This window comes from Triticum dicoccoides, chromosome 4A (assembly GCF_002162155.2).
Source record: "Triticum dicoccoides isolate Atlit2015 ecotype Zavitan chromosome 4A, WEW_v2.0, whole genome shotgun sequence".
Classification (NCBI taxonomy): domain Eukaryota; kingdom Viridiplantae; phylum Streptophyta; class Magnoliopsida; order Poales; family Poaceae; genus Triticum; species Triticum dicoccoides.
Window position 1 is genome coordinate 747,550,899 of NC_041386.1, and position 10,988 is coordinate 747,561,886.

The 10,988-nt window shown below is 40.0% G+C and overlaps 1 long non-coding RNA gene and 1 pseudogene across 1 annotated transcript; both read left to right on the forward strand.

Moving 5' to 3' along the window:
* Nucleotides 1-1,519: 1,519 nt before the first annotated feature.
* LOC119290032 lies at nt 1,520-2,024 on the forward strand. The gene is made up of 2 exons (XR_005141688.1): nt 1,520-1,634; nt 1,809-2,024. It is a non-coding gene; the product is annotated as an uncharacterized LOC119290032 (long non-coding RNA).
* A 2,897-nt stretch (nt 2,025-4,921) lies between these two features.
* Nucleotides 4,922-10,988, forward strand: part of LOC119288431 — a 6,826-nt pseudogene continuing 759 nt past the window's right edge.

Genomic DNA, 10,988 nt, shown 5'->3' on the forward strand with positions numbered 1-10,988 from the left:
TGTCAGCATTACAACTTTTTCCATGCCACAATGCCATAGCAAAAAGTTAAAACATGTTGCCATGCAAACCTACACTTTGTAAAATTAGTTTTTCAATCATTTCTTTTTCTCATGTTCACATGGCAAATTCATTAAAAATATATTTCTAAAGATGGCAACTTTAGGTCTTTCAAAACACATCTTTTTTAAATATGGCAAGTTGATTTAAAAAAATAATGCTCTCCTGGAAACTATAAGATTTCCTTGTCACACACATGGAAACTTTCATATTATTTTTCTAACGGTCACATTTCAATTTCAAAGCACTATTCTGCCAAAACATGGAATTTTTGGATTTTTTTTATGTAACTAGTCAATACTATGAATTTTTTTATCTTCACATATGGAAAAAGTTTAAACCATCACAAGTTTCTTTTTTTACCACGGCAAATCCAAAAACAATATTGGGTTTATATGGCAAATTTAATTATGCTTAAAAAAACCATTGTAAGTTCTTTTTCTGTCTTTTTTTTTGTTTGGAACATTATTTAGTGCAACACTAGGCAACTGGGTTGCGCATGGCTTTTTTTTCTGTTTGGGCCAGCACAAATAGTGACCACCAAAAATCGTTTGCTAGGGACTGGTTTGTAGGGCGAACATATGTGTTCGATCAACCAAATCGCTATAGGGAAAGATTCGTTCTATCTAGGGAGTGCTAGATCCATATTTGTGTCCAAAATAATTAGCCTATACAAATCCACAAGTCACGCGGGCAGATTTTTTTTCGTGAACATAGTACAATCGAAGACACTCACATACACGAGCATCCACTCACCCCTATGAATGCACATACATCATACCCAACACCTCCGAGAAACTGAGCCGGCATATCATCTTGATACTGATGTAGTCCCCACAGGCACCGCATAGTGGATGAGAACGTCTCCTCCCATTGAACAAACATCACCAAAAGCATGAAATAAATCCAAGAAGGTGAACCATCCAGCCAGAGGTTGGCTCGCGCGTAGGCGGAAAATGAGCAAATTAAGGTATACAATCCAATCTAAGCGGGACAAAATTAGTTAGCCTAAAAACTTAAGAACCAAATTAAGGTATGCAATCCAATTGGGTCAGAACAAAACTAAATATCCTAAACAAGTCCACAAATCAGTCGGACAGAATTGAATGAGCAAACTAAAGTTTGCAATCCAATCAGATCCAAACAAAATTCATTAGCCAAAAATTAAAGAAATGAATTATGGCATGCAATCGAATCGAATCGGAAAAAAAATTGAACTGGACTAAAAAAAATCCACACATCGCGTGCAGAATTGAAGGAGATAATTAATCTATGCAATCCAATCGGATCAGAATAAAATTAATTAGTCTAAAAAATAGAAGGTTGTTAAGATGGAAAGATACTCTTGAAGCAAGCATAAAATGGAATAAATGGTTGATATTGTATATTTCTGCTACCATGAGTGCCCTTTATAAATAGTATAGATAATATAACATGCATCAACAAATTGGATCATTTTGTAACAATTTCCTTGTGATGGCACTTCCCAAGAACATACTGAGGGTTGTACACTCCATGGCCCTTGTATTCATGGGTATTATGATTTTCTCCAATGTTTTCTCATCATGTGATGCACGTAAGCTCTTCCCTTTCTGATTAATCTTTTTTTAAACAGCAGGTCTATATACATTATGTATGTATGTATGTATGTATGTATGTATACATATTTATTTATTAATTTTTGGATACATTTATATACATAAATGTAGTTCAATTTGTGTGTTCTAAATAATGGTTATATTTTTTGTAGCTGGAGAGGGCGACATACAGTGTAATAAAATTGAGGATTGCACAATCACCGGATGCAAGAATATGTGCAGAGAACATGGTCTTGATCCTTATTCAGCTTACTGCTCATTAGCACCGGGAGATGAAATGAAATGTTGTTGCACCCCAGTCCCCCCATTCCATGAATAATATAGAAAATGATGTACACATTATCTTCAGCAAGCTGAATATGGAATAAGAATTTTAGTCCATCTAATTTTGTGATATTTTTTCTCTTCTGAGTAGTAGTAAATGTGCTTTCATCGATTTGACAACATATACTTGTCCTTCGTGGTCAGTAAGGCCCCCTTTGATTGCATGTTAAGTCAATTCGGTTAGTTAACCTTAATACTTCTTAACCCTATGAGGTTAGTTTAATCCAATTTTTTGTTTAGCAGGGCTTGCAGAATGAGTTAACAATATTAAGTTCATTTAACGGAGAGGTTAAGGGCATCTCCAATGGCAATCCATAAATTTCCTTCCGCATCCGTCCGCGGACAGGGGAGGACTAGTCCGCGCACATGGATGCGGGAGGACGCCATCCAACCGCAGACGCATACATCCGGTCTTTCGGGTTTTTTCCCTAGTCCGCACGATCAAGTAGCCGCATGCAAAGGATACAGACGTTCAAATACCCACTTGCAGCACTAGTTCAAATTTTAAAGAAAAAAAATATTACATCCCAACATTCTTGTACCCTTTCACCGCCCATTGATGCTCAATCAGATCTTCCTTCAGCTGCTCATGAGTTGGTTGATGCCAAATTTGTTGATACATTTGAATAAACTCCTCAAATGTGGTCGTCAATCCATTAGACGACTCAACATACTGCTCATATATGTACTCCAAATCGGAATTCATTGCTAAAAAGAAGGGACAACTATTTTCAGCGAGGACGATTCATCGAACAGTTGTCGGGCTCCGCAGAGGATGGTACCTGGCGGCGCGGTCGGCGGACAGAGGGTTGAACGGAGAGATGAGAACCAACGGGGAGCCCTGCTGGAGTGCCGGAGGTGACGGCGACGCAGATTTCTGGCATGGGTGTGCGTGGTGGCCGGGGTGGTGGAGCAGCGGCGAACGCAAGAGAAAAAGAAGGAAGGAGAGAAAGTGGAGAGGATGGAGTCGCGAGGTCGAGGAAGGTCTCTGGGTGGGCATGGGGTGTCATATTCGTACGCTTCGCGTGTCCGAACTTACGCAAAGCTTCCCCACTTTTGTCTCTCTTTTGCGAGAGAAATCGCGTCTGAACCGCCCCACGGACCGATATAGGACCGCATTGGATGGCTTCGGCGGTCCGAATAGCATGGCCCGGACGATTGAGGGAGGTTTACGGGTCCACCTTGAAGATGCCTTAAGTTATTCCGTTGTTTTGGTGGGCTAACTTAATACACCTTACATGGAGGATAGCTACGATGTATGTGGCGGTGGAGGGGTAAAAGAGGGATTAAGTGAGATTACAACAAGTACACCTTACATTGTGAAATTTTTGTAAAAAAAATGCACCTTAGATAAAGGAACGGAGGGAGTAGTTAGCGCGATTAAATAGTGTTGACCATATTAATTTATTCCCAGCTAATCAAGCGTTGTTTGGTGGGTTGAGTCCCTAACCTAAGGCTTAACCCTGTAACAAATAGTGCATAAGAGTTTGTGGTCTTAACCCCTCTAGTTTGTGGTCTTAACCTCTCACTGGTTTATTTTTCTCTCCACCCTTTCCTTTTAAACCGACACTTTCCTAATGTACAAAAGATCATGGATCTAACTTTCCTAATTTACCCAAATCAACCAATCCCTTCCATGAATGTGATTTGCTTTAGGAAACAAATAATGAATTTTAAGGGGGAGGTGGGAATCAGATTTTAAGGAAAAATCCAATTGACTAATGGACAAACATGTATATGGATCTTCCTTCTCCAAATAAAATCAATTAACAGTTATGAACAGAATCATAATTTTCCTTTTCTTCCCCAACCCCTTCCCGCCCCTCTGCGTCACCTCGGCCAATGTAGTCCACGCTTTTCTTAACACCACCCATGCCTTACTGATCCTATAGCCGATGGTATCCCTTCACCTCGGGATCGCACATGCCTCCCTTGTCAGTAATACAACAAGTTAATCGTTACAGATTTGTACAATTCTTGGTGAATTCGTACAGGTGCATATAAATTATGGGCATATAAACAGGTATACACTATTCATCCTCGCAAAAAAAAAAGGTATACACTATTCATGTTCACTAGAGCTGTGAGTACTTGGCAATGATATGCTTTGCTTAGATGCCCACGACGATGATATTGTACTACTCCATAGGAGATGGGATCACTTGGCAAGGAATTGCACATGAGCACGTGCCAATCCAATAAATGTGCCAGGACTGATAGCGACGCAACATTCTCACATGTGCACGCCAATTATAATTTTTGTTGATGCCGGCGCATGGATAGAACTTGTAACATCCTTTTGGTGTGTGTTGTGTATGATGGTCGGTACTACGAAGAAACGAACACATAATAATGGAGGATGCCGTCGTTTCCGATTTTTGCTATGCGGCTTTTCATCCATTTTTAATTAATCCTTGCATGTAACAGGCACACCCTTTCGTCCAAGCATGATTTGATTCTTTTCTTTTACTTTGGTAAAAGGACCACACAAAAAGTGAAAAAAGCACACACATCTAACTCCCTCTATTTTGCACAAATGGATCGGTGCTCCCGTTTTAAATCCAATTAGCCGTGGTTGAAGCTAGTAGATGCTTTGATTCTTTTCTTTTCCTTTGCTTTGGAAAGAAGAAGAAGGACCTCATGAAAATTTGAATTTACATCCGACTCCTCCCATTTTATACACAGGACCTCCAAATGAGACACGAAGAGAGTACTACTAATGTGATTTGGGAAAAAATACTCCCTCTGTAAACTAATATAAGAGCATTTAGATCACTACTTTAGTATTCTAAACGCTCTTATATTAGTTTACGGAGGGAGTACAAGGGAATGGAAGCATGTTTTCAGGCCAAGAAAGCGTAAACCGGTGGAAGACGCCACCAGCAGCACATAAATAAACCCACTCCCCTCCACCACCTCTGAAATCCATCCAACCCAAGAAAAAGTTTATTCCTTTCCCCCCGAATCACTCAGCCGCTGCGCCGGGAAGGTCATGGCGGCGGCCCTCCGCCGTCGCGACCTCCTCCTGCCGCTGCCGGCGGTCGCCGCCCTGCTGCTGCTGCTGTTGCTTCCCCTCGCCGGACGCGCGGCGGCCGACTCCCCCGGCTGCTCCAACAAGCTCCAGCCGGTAACCAATCCCCATCCACTCTATCCTCTCCTCTGTTGGCCACATCTCCCGCTCTGCTCTCTGCTCTGCTCTCGGATGCAAAATCTGGGATTTTTCAGCATACAAGTGAAGATGCAACCTGAAAAAAAAAAGACTTTCTAGCGGAATCCCTCTGAAAAAAATACTTGTATATTTAGAAAACAGTGGGTGGGAGTAGATAGCATAAAACTTTGCTTGATTCATCCCTTTTTCACTTCACAACAACACGAAATGAATTATTATATATCAGGATGGTTAGCAGCAGCATGCAGCACAAAACTACTTAAATTTGTACTCTGCTCTGCTATATACAGTATATAGCTGCAACCGATCTCATCTGGACCAACTTGAAAAATAGTAGTAATACTAGTAGTATCTCCGTTGTTACACTCCACTTAAGCAGCAAGCAAATTAACCGGCCCTGCTCTGCTCTGATCCCATCTGATCTGATCAGGACCATCCTAAAAGATTTTTATGGCTTCTTGTCTTGTCACACTTCAGAGTGTGTGTGTATGCACACACATTGTCTGCTCCAAATCTTAAATGAAAGAAACATACTGCCGCGCCCCCCGATTTTCTTTCTTTCTCATGCTCCCAGGTTTTCTTTTTCCCCAGGTTAAGCTGAAGAAGAACTGGGTGAGTGGAACCCAGGGCACGACCGTTGCTGTAATGAGCGCGACATTCGGAGCCACCTTGCCCACAACTGTCAACGAGGCTCAGAGAACATGCGCTGCCCTCACCGACCCTCTTGACCGCTGCTCCAATACAGCCTCAGAGGTTCTGCTTCGACTCTGAATCCGGCATAACTTGGCAACCCTTGCTGTTGGTTCTACAGGCATCTTCTAATCTAATCTAACCCTTGCTGTTGCAGTTAACGGTTCCTGTCGCCTTAGCGACACGTGGACAGTGTGCTCTCACCGCTCAAGCGGAAACTGCACAACCTGCTGCTGATGACGGAGGTATTCATTCAAAGGACGACCTGAAAAAAATTACATTCTCTGTTCAATATTTTTGCTAGGCATGCCTGGTTCTTTTGCAGGCAATAATCTGTTTGCTTAACTTTGTGTTTGCAGAGCTTCATAAGATGGTTTGCAGTGCCAGTGATCCTTCAATTAATGAGCCAAGTCGTCCGGTTGTGGTCCCTTCACTATGCTTCTTGTTCATAATGGCTGTAGGAACTATAGTCTGCTCCTCACTCTGGGGTGAATTCGTTGCATGCCAACCGATTGATGAGCGTTATAATCAGCTGACATGGCAGGTTCTCACTTTTCTGCCTATCCATACTGTATGGCATGCTATGCTATTTACTACTCCCTCCGTCCCATAATGTAAGACGCTTTTTGACACTATTGTAGTGTTAAAAAACGTCTCGCATTATGGGACGGAGGGAGTAGCTTTTTTTCATACGCATACCAACCTATGTTTTTAAGGCGGTAAGGCGATCTAAGGCGCTGGGGGGGTGCCTTATCGCCTAGGCGACGCCTAAGCGCCTAAGGCGGACGCCTAAGCGCCTAAGGCGGGCATATTTGTAAGGCGCTGGCGGGGCGCCTTATCGCCTAAGCGTCGCCTAAGCGTCCAAGGCGGGACGCCTTAAAAACAGAGATACCAACACATAAATCGCGTGTAGGAACAGGGATGAGCCGTTAACAGGATTATGTAATATAGAATATATGGTTGTTGCTTGATTATATGTTATCTGCAGATTTGTTTGCCCTGGCTTTATAACATTTCTGCATCTGTACAAAAAAAATTAACTTATCTTGCTGTGAGGCACACTTGGTACTTATGATTCTTAAGATAACGAATATTTTGCATTTTATCGGGTTTGTTTCTAGCTAATGAGTAGTAGTTTTCAGTTGATCACTTGGTTAATTTTTTGACTAATGAATTTCTTCGTTTCATACTAAACAGCAGGGACCGAATTCTGGGACAAACGACAGACAAGATAAACAAATCATTGAAATCACCGCAAAGAGAGCTGGTTTTCAAATTGTAGGATGTTCAGTTCTCCTTCTCCTGTTCTACTTCATGTCGTCTTGGGTCGCCTGGCTACTCATTGTATTGTTCTGCATTGGTGGTATTCAGGTATTTCCTCGTATATTCTCTATCTTTGCACTCTTTTATCTATTTGTACAAATACTTCTCTTGGCGCTTGGTTATTGAAGTGCTTGTTTAGTTTTTTATATTCGTATTCGGTTGTGAGTTTGTTTCTGTTTTGTGCCTTTCAGGGTATGCATGTTTGCTTGGTGACAATTATCTCTAGGTAATGCATGAAATAGTTTACATTAAGCAAGTTTTTCAATGCTCTTTATTTTAGTTTTTAACTCGGTTATCTGTGCCTATTGTGCGCCCTGTTTCCAGGATTTATAAGGATTGGAGAAATAAAACTGTACAATTGCCGTTGTACGGGGAGGTCTTAACCTTGTCTCTTGGAGTGGCACCATTCTGTACGGTATTTGTCATTCTATGGGCTGCTTATCGGCATTCTTCGTTTGCTTGGATAGGTCAAGACATCCTTGTAAGTTGAATTGATTATTATTCTTATGTTCACTTGCTTTGTTTTTAATCTCCAAGGGGAAATACCCTTCATCCAAACACCCCCTTAGTTCTATTCTTTCCACTTTAGTTCAGAAGCAACTGAAAGCATGCAACATGTTTACTATCACGGATCAAGTTGGAGTTCACATGATACGGTGATATATATAGACGTACAGTTTTTCTGAAATGCCAGAACTTAAAACTAGCATGTCCAAATTCAGTGCGGGTCGAGGTTCCATTTTCCTAGTAGGATCAGCTAAACTGTGATTTGTTTTATAATTTACACATTGCAGTAAGGTCAATCTCTTGAAAAGAATTTGATGCTGTTTTTTAGTTAAAGTACATTTCAGAACCGGCCTTCTATTTTTACACTAGCAGTTGTGTATGTGCAATGCAAGTTTTCACATCATACATCAAATGTCAATCCAACTTATCATTGACCATATTCAGTTTTTAGTCCTAACAAGGTAAGTACCATAAGCCACAAGCTTAAGCATGATTTATCTAACATGAATGCATTTATATTAGTTATGGGCTGAACCGATTTTTGTTTAGATATGCAAGTTTGCACTAGGAAGGGAGTTGATAAGATTATCTTCATTTCACACCTTGTATCATTTGTTTGATTTTGGACATCACATATTCAGTTTCCAAGCTTGATGCATGTTATTTGAGAATTACATTATGAGTTGTGGAATAGTTTCCCTAATGTAGAGAACGTCATTTCTTTACCTTTTTTTTATATAATTTGTTACTTGGGATGCAAAATTTCTTTTGGCATGGTGTTTAATTAGCTTGCAGCCTTGGACCTTTGAGAAAAATACATACATTAACCATGCAATCTGTGTAATTGTCACAGGGTATCTGCTGGATGATAAACATAATTCAGAAGGAGCATTTACCTAATATCAGGGTATTAGCATGTCTATTTGCTGTAGTCAACTGATTGTCGTTGGATCCTGCTTGTAGTAATATCTAAGACTCTATCTTTGCAGGTTGCATCGGTTCTCCTTGGTGCTTCATTTGTGTATGACATCTTCTGGGTCTTCATTTCACCTCTTATATTCCATGAGAGTGTTATGTTTGCAGTAACTGCATTCTTGACCTTTACATTTACATCAATACTTACTATCAGCCATGCTTTAGTTCTAAATATTAATTTGTACGGTAGATTTTCTAGTTAAATCAATCAGTGGAATGGTTTTGCTTCTTCGCAAAAAAGAAAAGGAATAGTCTTGCAACTGCATGATGAAACCATTTTTAGAAAATAGGATATGACATTTCCCCCAAAAACGAATACTCTTGCTTCTTCACAAAAAAAAGGCATCTGGAGGTTGTAAAATAAAGAGAAGGACAGGACAGAATCCACAAGGGTTGACTTCTTAAATACCTTCAGAATGTGGGAGAATTGGTAGCAGCCTGTCTTGAAACTGAGTGAATTGTTAAAATATTCAGTGTTATGATCTAATTTGGTTCTCTTATGACCTGTATAAAATTGATATATTTTGGAGGCAAATGTTCAGACTTGAAACTGTAGTAAAATGTTATTTTTGTGGTTATAATTTGAAACTAAATAAATGCATTGTCCAGCAAATGCTTATGTTTAGTACCCTATCTTATTCTCTTATGTGCTGTGACTTGTGATTGTTTTTTTTTTACTTACCATCTTATGAAAGCTCCCAGGTTGCAAGTGGTGGCAGCTCAGGGGAAGTGATTCCGATGCTCCTAAGAATACCTCGTTTCTTTGATCCATTGGGTGGATACGCCATGTTAGGCTTTGGTGATATTATTTCCCCTGGACAGCTCATCGCATTCAGCTACAGGTACTCTATTACAATGCTGCAATATATGTTTATGGGTTTTCATCTAATCTGTTACTCCGTTAGTTCACTAATGGGTAGACATAGAAGAAACATACTTAAATACTGCCTGGTAGTCTGGTACTCCCTCCGTTTCTTTTTAGTCTGCATATAAAATTTGTCTAAAGTCAAACATAGTAAAGTTTGACTAAGATTATAGAAAAAAATATAAACATTCACAATATAAAATCGATGCCATTAGATGCATCATTGAATCAACTTCCATATTGTATATCTCATGTATTATAGATGTTGATAATTTTGTATATAAATTTGGTCAAACTTTATGAAGTTTGACTTAAGACAAATCTTATATGCGCAGTAAAAAGAAACGGAGGGAGTACCATTCATGCTAAACGCAATGAAGGTCTCAAGAAACACACTAACTACCGTGCTGAAGATAGGTTGAGATGTAGAATATTTGGGAGATACTAAGATCGATTCTTCCTGCTTATCTCAAACATAGATACATATCATCTTCATATAGTGAATGCTTGGACCCTTGTTGTCTCCTAGCACAATAAGAACTCTGTTGTCTCAGAGGTCCACGCCATTTGTTAATGATAGATCATCACTTTGGTATACGACGCAGATTTGACAGGGCAGCCAAAAAAGGTATCATGAATGGATATTTTCTATGGCTGACCGTGGGATATGTTGTCGGTAAGCATTTGATACATCTTGTTCTCTATGTTGTGTCTGTTGTGGTATTGCTTATGTCCATGGGCTGGTTACGCAATTTTCTTTAACAGTTCATTTTAGTTGTGAACTTCATAGTGGCCCGTCATATTTGATTATTTGGGTACTAGCAAATTAGTGGACTTTGATAAGTGGCCATAGTCTCCAGAACTATTTTTTAGTGCAGTTCTAAATTTTTGGCATGAGTATCGAGTCTAGAACCGATAGGCTTAACAAGCACTGGACTATATAAGGGCTCAATGTAATCAAGCTGTACATAGTACCGGCATTGCACATGGTGGTGACTGCCTTTGACTGATTGGCTGTTTCCATTTTCTTGTTCTGCATTCTGTTCTGCCTGGAAGTTACTGTCTTTCTTTGTCTTCAGGCAATAGATATACATATTTTTCTTACTATAACTCTGTAAACTGCAGACTGTGGCGTAATCTGAAAGCCTGTGTTTGTTAACACAATTCATTGCTTTGCAGTGCAGAACCCAGATTTTCATTTTCCTTTTACCCTTGCAGGCCTTTTCCTTGCCTGTCTTGGGATCTTCCTAATGGATGGCCATGGTCAACCAGCGATGATGTACCTAGTACCATGCACCCTAGGTAAGCATATAAATTGTTCCTTTGCATCTACATGGCCTATGGCCCATCTCAAATAAGGGCTCATTACATCTACATGCATGAATACATTACTGTTTTTTTTTACAGAACACGTCAACACAAAGGATAACTTTGCTCATGGATATTTAACTCTATCAACCATGAATGAATAGTTAAGTT